Source organism: Pteropus medius, unplaced genomic scaffold, assembly GCF_902729225.1.
Source record: "Pteropus medius unplaced genomic scaffold, Ma_sr-lr_union100, whole genome shotgun sequence".
Lineage (NCBI taxonomy): Eukaryota > Metazoa > Chordata > Mammalia > Chiroptera > Pteropodidae > Pteropus > Pteropus medius.
Genome location: NW_024348533.1, coordinates 7,074,649 through 7,085,949, shown reverse-complemented (window position 1 = coordinate 7,085,949; position 11,301 = coordinate 7,074,649). Strand labels below are relative to the sequence as shown.

Below are 11,301 nucleotides of genomic sequence, written 5' to 3'. Positions count from 1 at the left end.
TCATCATCAGCACACATTTTCTGCTGGCTTATCTAAATTATTTGTGCATAAAATATTTTACCTTCCCAAGAAGTCCTGTTTATACTCACATTTCTCTATAGATAACTCCCATCTATATTCCCAGTTTTTTTTTGTTTATCTCAACTTGAGTAATTCCTGAAATTATGGTCGAAGGGGCACAAGAAATGTCCTTCACCTGGATGCGTGTCCTGAGTTCCTTCTGATGCGCTCCCCTGAAGTGACAGTGGAAACTTGTATATTTTCGAGTGACATTTTTTTTTAATTTTAATTAGTTTCAAGTATACAGTACATTGTTTAGACGTCTGTATAGTAAAATGATCCCCCCAATTGCTCCCTCCCTCTCCTGACCCTCCACCTAGCCAATGTATTAATGCTAATTGCATTCCCTATGCCGTGCTCCCCATCCCTGTGACCATCCATTAGCTACTAATTTGTACTTCTTTAATGCTTCACCCCATTCTCCCAGCCCCCCAAGCCCTTCTACCCTCTCTCCATCACCAAATTGTCCACTATATTTGTGAGTCTGTTTTTGATTAGTTTGTTCTTTTTACTCCTTAAATTCCACATATAAGTGAAATCATATAGTGTTTATCTTTCTCTGTCTGACTTAAATACCTTCTAGGTTCATGAAAGCAATATCTTTTTCCTTTACCTTCCTTTTCATATGCAGGATTCTTGTTTTCTTATCCTTTCAGTCACTCTATCTTTTGGTTGGAGCATTCAATTCTTTTCCATTTCAGGTACTTATTAATAGGAATGTAGTTGTTACCATTCTTTATTCCTGTTTTTGATACATGTTTTTTCTTCTTAAAAAAGTCCCTCCAACATTTCCTATAATTCTGGCTTGGTAATGATAAATTCCTTTAGCTTATTTTTGTTTGGGAAGCTCTTTATCTGTCCTTCAACTCTAAATGATAGCTTCGCTGGATAAATTATTCTTAGTTGTAGATCCTGGGTCTTCATCCTGTTGAATATTTTTTGCCAAGCCCATCTGCCCTGCATAGTTTCTTTTGAGAAATTAGCTGCCAGTCTTATGGATGTTCCCTTTTATGTAATTATTTGTTTTTCTCTTGCTGCTTTTAATGTTCTTTCTTTGTATTTAACCTTTGGCATTTTAATTATGATGTGTCTAGATGTAGGCCTGTTTGGATCTCTGATTTTTGGAATTCTCTGAGCTTCCTGGGATTTTATGTCCATTTCCTTCACCAGGTTAGGGAAGTTTTCCATCATTATTTCTTCAAATAGCTGTTCAACATCTTGATTCTCTTCAGTTACTCCAATCAGATGGATATTTGGAGCCTTAATAGTGTCCCATATCCTCCTTAAATTATTTTTATAGTCTTGACATCTTTTTTCTTGCCATTCTGATTGAGTGTCCTGACTGGCTTTCTTGTCCTCTAGATAGGGCATGTGAGCCTCTTCTTTATTCGTTTTATTTATTCCTTTGTTTATTCCATTTACTATACTTCTCATCTCAGATAATGTGTTCTCCGTTTCAGACTGGTTCCCTTTTATAATTTCCAGTTCCATTTTTATGTTTTTTATCTCTTTGTTGAAGTTCTCACTGAATTCATCTACACATCCCAAAAATTCATTGAGCATCTTTATAACCAGTGTTTTGAACACTGCATCTGTTAGATTACTTTACTCCATTACATCTGGATCTCTGTCCTGTTCTCTCATATGGTTTCTGCTTCCTTATCTTCCCATTTTGGCTGCCTTTCTCTGTCTTTTTCTAGTAATAAGTACTAAGCAAGGCTCCTAAGTCTCCTGGTCTTATTAGTGTGGATTTGTGGTATCCGATGGCACAGTCCTGAGAGAGGTTTAGCTGCAGGCCTCTACCCGTCCAGGGCCACCTGTTAAGATTCAGCAAGTAACCCACAGATGTTGTGCTTATAGTTGCCTCAAAAGGCCACACCAGAAAGCAAGGCCAGCTGCCTCCACCAGTGTGAGTCTCAGCAAGGAACTGAGGATACACCTAGATGTGGCTTGGGTAAAGCTCGAGTTGGGGTAGGCAAGGTTTCAGAGAATCCTCTGAGCAGAGCGACCTTTGTTATTCAGTTAGATGACATCACAGCTATGGCGGAGCTGTGTCTGGTGCACTGGTGGCAGGGGGGTGTCAACAGGGAACAATGGATACCGCCAGCACTTCTATACCAACGAGTCTTACCTTGGCCCTCATTCCAATAATGTCTCCCTGTAAGTCCCTGGTGCCCCCTGCACACAACCGAATCGGCACTGGTGCTCAGAGCGAGCAGGTCCATCACTGCAAAAATATGCTTGCGAATACAGCCCCTTTCAGAGGCATCTGCCACTGCCGCTGCCACAGCCTCTGTCTCAGCCACTCAGGACTGGGCAGCCCCATGTCCTCACTCCGTCCTACCTTCTGCCATTGCAGGATGATTTCTTAGATTTCTCCATAGTTGTATGGCTTGTTCATCTAGATCCCAGGCGATTTTTCCTTGCCGCTGCTCCTTGTTTCCATCACAACTTTGATTTGGTCACCAGAGCAATGAACAGAGCCTCTATCATCTACACCATTTTTCCCCCCTCAAATGACATTTTTTAGGAAATAATTTCTTAAGTCAGTAGTTTTCTGGCTGGCATTTCAAACCAATATTTATAACACTGCCTGAGATCACTGTGATACATAAATTTCACAAAGAAAAGCTGTTGTAGAGTACTACATTATAAGAGAAATAGAGAAGAGACTAACACATGAGGAGAGTGGCCCAGGACAGAGAGCCACTGAAAACAAGACAGAAGTGAACACAGGGCAACAGCACAGCACTGCTGGTCCCTCCCGTGAAGAGAGAACTCAGCCAAGGTGGCCACATCCCACAGGGATAAGAGCAGGGGAGCTGGTCTGTAGGTGGCCTTTAAGTTACAACTGTGTGACTTTCACATGCACGGGCCTGTTCCTCATCCTGTGCTTTTGTGACACTGTAACATGTGCTTAGTGCCCTGCAGGTCCCTCTGCCTCTCCCTCCCTCTTCTTCACCTATCAGGTGGCTACTTTGATGTTGTGAAGCTGAGGAGATACACCTTTTGTTCTGTAACCACAATGCAATTTCCCTTGTTCTCTGTTGTCTGTGTGAGGAGTGTGTTTAGGGGCCAGGATAGCATCTCCTCCCTGCAGGAGCATACTCTGAGCTAGTAGAAAGGAACCCATCCCAGTGTTCAGACCACATACTCTTTTCCTTATATGCCATTTTTACTTAAAACCATGCCACAATTCATTTCTTAATATTTATACTAATACCTTTTATTTCTCAAAATTTATTATTGCAGATCTTTTTGATAACAGTGTCAGGAGCCCTCCTGTATGCTCAAACATATCCAGCTCTTATGTCATAGGAGCATCTGTTGTTTCTTTTTCTGGAAAACTCCTTCCAGTACCCCTCCACTTTCTTGCTGCTTTCTGGATGGGCCCTCCAGTCTGTCTGCAGTGTTGTCTTCATGAAATAATTAAAGAAAAAATAAATATTACTTGAGAAAGTATAGGACACGCCACTTGGGACCTCTCTTTCTGAAGCTGTAAACATGATGGCTGTCCCATTATAGGATTGTTATAAAAGATGGGCCAGCTTATAAATTTCAACAAAACCTAAAATGTCATCGATGAGCATAGTTAGCTTAATGGTTCATAAACCACCTGCTTGATTATTGTGACACAAAAGGTCTAGACAGATTGCCAGGCCTTTTTCCAGCAGACATTTGTCTGAGAACATGGATTTTCTCAGTAGCCTTTTGTTCCTTTTTCCTTCGTTTCCCACTGCCAGTGTGATGGAACACTCTGTACTTGCCTTCTATACGGCACATGTTTGTCTGGGGCAGGGGCAGTGTGGCTGCGTTGTTGGGAACCTAGTGCTAGTGCTCTGGCTGGTCCAAGGCTTCCCTCACACATGTGCTCTGGGCTCAGCTCCCCCCACACCAATCTCAGGGCCTCATGGAAGGTGACACGCCCTCTTGGAGGGCACAGGAGTAATGGCACCTGGGAATTAACAGCAGCAGGTGAGCATGGGCTGTGCAATGCTTTAAACACAGAGCAGTGGTTAAGAGAATGAGCATAGGATTGAACAGACTGTTGTGCTCCTGTTAGCTGACCTTTTATCTCAAAAGCTGGAATGATAAGAGCCACGTCAGAATCCACCAGAAGGTACAACCTAATAAAACCCCAAGCAGTAAGAGCCTCCATAATCCTGGCCCCTGTGTAGATGGCAGCTACATGTCCCATCTTTTAGACTTCTCTGAAGACTTCTGCCCACCCAATTATGTTTTTGTTCACATTTCAGTGTGACAAGCAGCCCAAGAGGTCTCTGAGAAGATGACATGGTCCAGGAGATCTTTTCTGGTAAGCACAGCTCAAGGCTTACCAGACTGGAACAGATGAGCAGCCAGGTGTTGAGCCAGGTTACTCAATTGATTTTTCTACAAGTCACAAGATCAGATAGGTGAGACTTAAAGACAACTGGCCTGTGGAGGGACACAGTGCGTGTGGGGGTGGGGGAGGTGGGAGGAGGACAATTGGGTGATATTGTGTCAGAACCAGAGACAGGCACATTGGATTTCCCTGAATAGCAAACCCGCAAGGTCAGAGTCATCAGCAGTTTCTTTGAAGCAGCAGTCTGAAGACTAAGAGACAACATGACATTTGGGACATGATAGGATGCTGGTAGTGTAGTATATAGGTAGAGAAGTCATTGCACAAAGTTTTCAAAAGTCATGTCTGAAACCACCAGGTTTTCAGTGGTGGAAACACTAAAAGTCGATTATTGAATGCTGGTTATAAAAATCACAGGGACGTATTTGCATAGAGCCTCTGGACAAGATGTCAAGGTAAGTAAACACTGGTTGCTTCTTCCTATGACCATGTTAAATTTACAACTAAAATATAGAATAGTCAGGCTGGGAAAACACTGGAAGACTATCTGACCATAACTCCTATAAAGAAGATATAAAGAAGAGGCCACATGGAGGCTGGAAGGAAAGAAAAAGATGAGAAATTGGATGGCCCTACATCTGTTTGCAGTGGGTGAGCATGGGGAGGGGTATCTCATCTGCAGAGGTCCCCCTCGAGGAGTTAGCAGCTCTACTCCACACCCCAACACTTCAGTGCACTGTTCCAGTGCCAGGAAGAGGAGTCCCCACAAAATCTGGCTGTGAAAATCAGGATTCCATCCATCCAAGTGAAATGGAAAGAAGCTAGATATTCAGGCGGCCCCTTAAAGGGCCCACACACAGCATTGCTGTCTCTCAATCACTCACCCTGGGTTCCTGTGGAGGGTTCTTGGGAGGTGCCAGAGACGTACAGGGAAAGACTAAGTTGTGTAGCTATAGGACAAAGGCTGGAGGGACAGCCACCTTTCATTGTCCCTTTGCTGAGCTATCCTGTGCAGTCACCACAGTGGGCTCAATCTTGCCTTTGTTGAGCCCCCTCTGCACCTGACCAAATCTGAATCTGCATTAGTCAGGGCTGATCCACTCGCTGCATCCCTGAGACTCTGAGACTTCATCCCACCCAAATCACAATTGGACTGTTGTAACTCCTTCTTAGTTTGAACCAGATTCTCTTACCCATTTTTAAGATCTCAGAGACATCTTGAGATGCATTGTAATATTTTACTGGCGGGAAGCTTCATTTGAATAAACCAGTCTGCCATTTCTAGAATCAGAATATTTCAGAGTAACTTTATCAAGGTTTGTAATAAATTTAATTGAAATTGTAATGGAATGCCCTGAATTTGGTAGATGAATTTGAGGGGGCCCTGGAGAGGTCTTTTATATCCTTTAAAATTAGAGTGTTTGAATTTTCTCTGTAGGGGTCTTTTATATACTGGTTAAGTTAATTTATACATGATTTTAAAATATATACATATATATTTGCCATTGTGTATGATATCTTATTTAATTTAATTTTGTGATGTTTGTGCTAGTGTGAACAAGTAATTAATTTACATATTACAAAACTATGTGTTTGTACATTTCAAAAAATTTACATTAGAAAAAGTAGAGTCCTATACCCAGGTTGCTTCAAATATCTGCAAATATTTTCTAATAGGTACATCCACACGTTACATACTTATGATCCATTTATGGAACATCTGGAAAAGGTAAAACTGTGGGGACAGAGAACAGATACATAGTTTCCTGGGTGGGGTGAAACAACGGTTTAGCTAAAAGGGAAAAGTACAAGGGACATTTTTGGTGGGAGTAAGAACTGTCTTGTATCTCGGCTGTGGTGTTGGTTATAGAGCTGTATACATTTGTCAATATGCACAGATCTGTACATAAAAAGTAATGAATTTTATTTGATTAAAGAAAAATATAAAGATCTCACAACTGAATAAATTTAACTAATGCTGAACTTAATATCAAAAAAGTTTTCCAATAATGGAATTGTGTATGACTGTTCAATTAAACATAAATGAATTAAAATGAAAGAAAATTAAACGTTCAGTTTCCCAGTGATAGTAGCCACATTTCAAGAGCTCACAGACACAAGTGGCTAGTGTCATAGATAGCTTTGGAGAGAGATGTGTTAAATTATTCATGCAGTTCTTACTTTCTGTAGTTCTATTAGTTTCTGAGAAAGTGTGATAGCATTATTGATTTATTATTTCTCATATAAATTCTTTCCATTGTGGCTTTCTGTAACTAAAGAGTCTAACTTCTGGGGCATATATGTATGTGCGACGCATTTTTTCTATTAGGAGAAATGTATATGTCACCTTGTTAGAGAGTCAGTTTCTGCTCTCTAGTGTTGTACTGTGTTGCATACCTAGTCACAGAATATAAGAGTGCATCTCACCATAACCTTACCAAAGAGTGTGTAGTTTGATTTTTATGATTTTATTACCTCTGAAGGCTGAGAGACTATATCTCAGTATAGTTTTAATTTGAACATCTCTTAATATAAGCTATGTTCAGCTTTCTTCATAGATGTAAATGGCATATTCCTTTTTTTCTGTATGATCAATCACATTTTGTCCAATTCTCTATTGGATTGTTGGTTTTTTTTCTTTTTTCAATATTTAGAAGTTCTCCATTGTTAAGCATAGTAATCCATTGTATTATAAGTTGGAAATATTTTCTCATTCATCCTTTTACTTTGTGGTGTTTTTATCATGCAATTTGTACTTTTTATATAAAGCCTCTTCCTTCAGTGCTTTTGGATTTTGCATGTTGGTTAGAAAATCAGACTTGTTTCCAGCTGGGAGTCATTCTATGAGAAAACCTCTGTGGACTGTGTGCCTGAGATGATTTTTTCTTACCCTCTCATATTTGAATGAAAAATTGGTTAGGTATGGACATCTAGGTTCAAGATTCTTTTACTTCAGTACATCAAAATCTCTTTTACTTGCTTTATATATCACTCGGTGTTGCCATCAAAAGTTCTGATGTCAGTCCGGTTCCTGTTCAGTAGGAGGTGAACTGCTCTTTTTGTTTGGAATCTTTTAGGATTGTCTCCTTGTCTTTGAGCTGCTTAAATGTTCCTATACTGTATCTAAGTAAGGTGTTTTTCCCCATGTCTCCTCTGCGGCTCCCCGTGACTTCAATTCCCGACCATCCATCCTGCTTGATTCTGGGAAGTTTATCTTTCTATTTGTCCTGAGGATTTGTTCTGCTCCTTCTTCTTTTCCTTTCTTGAATCTGTTATCATCTAGATATCAACGCTTCTCTATCTCTGTTCTAATCTCTTTCTATTATTTTTAGTATTTTTTAACTTATTACTTTTTCCTGTTTTGTTCTGAGACAGGTTCTTCCTCTGCTATTCCAGAGGACCAGTTGTCTCTTCAGTTCTATCTCTACTAGTGCTTCCTCTATCTACTGCGATCTTTCTCCACTATTATGTTTTTAATACCTAATATTTTCACTTATTTAAAAAAATATTTTTGTTCTCATTTCCTGTTGCAAAAATAGTATCTTATTTCATTAAGCATACTCTTTGTGTTTAAAGGCTTTGTGTATCCCTCTAACACTTCTGCTTCAGATGATGTATGTTGCCCATCTCACTCTCTCTCTGGTCTATGCTGCTATCTTTTTTTTGAGACGGCTGTACTCTTTGGCTGTCTAGTTATTCAGAGGGCATCTGGCACTAAACTGGCAGTTTGCATTAGAGTAGGACTGGCTCACATATTGTGCGAGCCTGGTGATGAAGGAGTATGGACTCAAGAAGGAACTCCTGGGTCCCACAGAGCCATCACTCCTGAATGTTTGTTTTCTGCCACCCACCAAGCACCTCCTCAGTTAGGATTCTCCCTTCACATACTTATTTTTAAAGGTAGCACCAAGAAGAAGCAGTTACCATAGGTTGTATTCCTCTAATCCTGGGTACTGGAGGGGAAGGGTAGGGGAGTGATACCCCGTGACCCTTGTTGAGTGTGCACATTTGTTCATCAGTGTTTCTTCTAGCAATGAGGTTTTATTGTGGTAGAATATACATAATAGAATATTGATCGTTTCTGTCATTTTTAGATGTAGAATTCAGTGACATTAAGATAGTCACAGTGTTGTGTTACCCTCACTACTATACCACAGACTTTTACATCATGCCCAACATAAACTCTCTGCTCATTAATACTAACTCCCCCTCTCCCCTCCCCCAGCTCCTGATGACCTTTATCTCACTTTCTGCCTCTGTGAGTTTGTCTACTCTAGGTACCTGATGTATGGGGAACCACATAGTGTTTGTCCTTCCTTGTCTGGTGTATGCATAATGCTTTCAAGTTCCATGCATGTTGTAGTGTATATCAAAGTGTATCTTATTGTGACAGTGTGCAAAATACACATATATATCAAATCATTATGTTAAAATAATACAATGTTTTGTGCCAGTTATATTTCAATAAAACTGGAAAGGCAGCAGTACACCGAGTCTTGGACACTTTCCTTCCTCCTCAAACAATATGAGCTTCAGCACCCACTCCAGCTTCTCCAGCTGCTGGATTCTGGGCTCTGTGCAGTCACCTAGGCACTGAATCTGGCCAGCCAACAGTGCAGACAGTGTGTAGGCAGGCGTGAGAGGCTTGGTTCCCAGATCTTTGTGTCATATGCCACCAGTGTCTGGGGTGGCTGTGGATCCAGAGTCTTGGCTGCGGTGACGGCCCCTGGTCTGTGCACATAGGCAAGATCTGGCCAAGGAGGAGACTGTACAGTGCCTGAATGACTGCCTGCCCCACCTGGAGAGGGCGAGGAGGCTGAAGGTTCACAATTGCAACCTGGAGAACAAAATCTGGGAACACCTGGAGAAGAACACCCCATGTCAGAAACTGGGGACATTATGTCAAGACCTTCAAAGACCTGAGGGCTCAGATCTTGGCAAATTCTTTCATCATCTTGCAGATTGACAGTGTCCATTTTGCTGCTGATAACTTCAGAATCAAGTGTGAGACAGAGCTGGCCATGTGCCTTCAGTGAGCTCTAAAAGGTCATTGATGACACCTGTATTATTCATGTGCCTCTGGAGATGGAGATCTTGGCTCTCAAGGAGGAGCTGCTCTTCCTGAAGAACCATGAGCAGGAAGTAAATGGCCTATGGGAAGAGACTGCATTTCTGGGTTGACTGTGGAGTTGGATGCCCTCTAACCTCAGAACCTCAGCAAGATCATGGCAGACATTTAGACCCAGTATGAGGACCTGGCTCAGAAGAAACGAGAGAAACTAGACGAATACTTGTCCCAGCAGATTGAGGAGAGCAGCACAGGAGTCATGTCACAGCTACTGAGATGACACTCAATGGACTAAGACATACAGTCCAGTCCTTGGAGTTCAACCTGGACCTGCTGAAAAATCTGAAGGCCAGCTTGGAGGTGGAGGCACACTATGCCATGCAGGTTGGACAGTTCCACAGAATCCTTCACACCTGGTATCAGAGCTGGCCCAGACCCAGGCAGAGAGGCAGTGCCAGACCCGGGAGTGTGAGACCAGCTGAACATTAAGTTCAAGCTGGATGCTGAGGTTACCACCTATCACCATCTGTGGGAAGAAGGAGAGGTCTTCCTTTTTGGTGACACCCTGGACTGCACTGCATGCAGTCTATCTAGATGACCACCACCTGCAGGATTGTGGATAGCAAAATGTCATCTCAGCTCAATGACAAGGAGTTCTGAAGCATTAAGGCAGCAAAAGTGTGACACCCTTCGTGGGGCAGGACAACAATAAAAAGGTCAAAGAACATAGAATATCAAAAAATCTCAAAAACATTGTATTTGTTTTCATGATGGAATGGTATTTTTTAATTGATTTTTAATTGACTTTCATCTCTGTCATGTTTTCCACTGCCCCTACATCCATGACCAGCCACACCCATGGCCCAGGTGGCTTCCACCGGTGGTTGCTAATGTTGATCTCACAAGTTCTCAGGAGGAAGTCAAGTCCTAAGGAAAAGGCGGAGTTTGTGGTGTCATCCTCGGGTGATGGCGTAAAAAGCTCTCCTCTGACCTTCCCTCTTTGAGCAACTTCTGGCTTACTTTTGTTTTTATATTTTTAAAGCATCCTCAGGCATTAATTTGTAGGGGTCCATTTCTGGAATTCATGTTTCCTTCCTCATTCTACGAGCCTACAGCCTCTGTTGCTTTGCCAGTTTATCAGGAAACAGGGCCATTCTGGCCTTTGGATTTTAAAAAATATTTAAAATTCAAATTTTACTTACTTATTTTTTGTTCTATTTTACTGAGATATAATTGACAGACAAAAATTTCTAAATTTAAAGTATATAGCATAATGACCTGACTTAAATCTATTGCAAACAATTAACATAATAAATTTATTTAATGTCCATCATCTCATAAAGATACAAGAAACAATGAAAATCATCTTTTTCTTGCCATGAGAACTTTTAGAATCTACTCTCAGCAACTCTCAAGTATACCAAACAGCAGTGTCAACTAGTCATCCTGTTGCACATTACATCCTCAGTGGATTTTGAATTATGGTTTGGAAAACCTCCCTTTTACCTGGCGGACACTTTAAAAAACAGCATAGAAAGGTATTATCTTACAGTCCTGCAAGTCAGAAGTTCACCACTGGTGTCACCAGGCTAACATCAATGGTCAGCAGGGTTGCATCCCTTTCTGTCCACTGTAGGGCAGAATTTCCTTGCTCAGTCAGGTGTCAGAATTCAGTTCTTTGGATTGCAGGACTGAATCCCCAGTCTCCTTGCTTGCAGATAGCTGAGGCTGCCCTTACCTCCTGGAAGCCTCTCACTGGTCTCTGACCCCAACATGGCACCCAGTTTCTCAGAACCAGCAATGCAAGATATTGAGTACACAATAGTAG

At 41.5% G+C, this 11,301-nt stretch overlaps 1 pseudogene; it reads left to right on the top strand.

Moving 5' to 3' along the window:
- The first annotated feature begins 8,927 nt into the window (after positions 1-8,927).
- LOC120616685 (keratin, type I cytoskeletal 18-like) lies at positions 8,928-10,133 on the top strand (annotated as a pseudogene).
- The last annotated feature ends 1,168 nt before the right edge of the window (positions 10,134-11,301 follow it).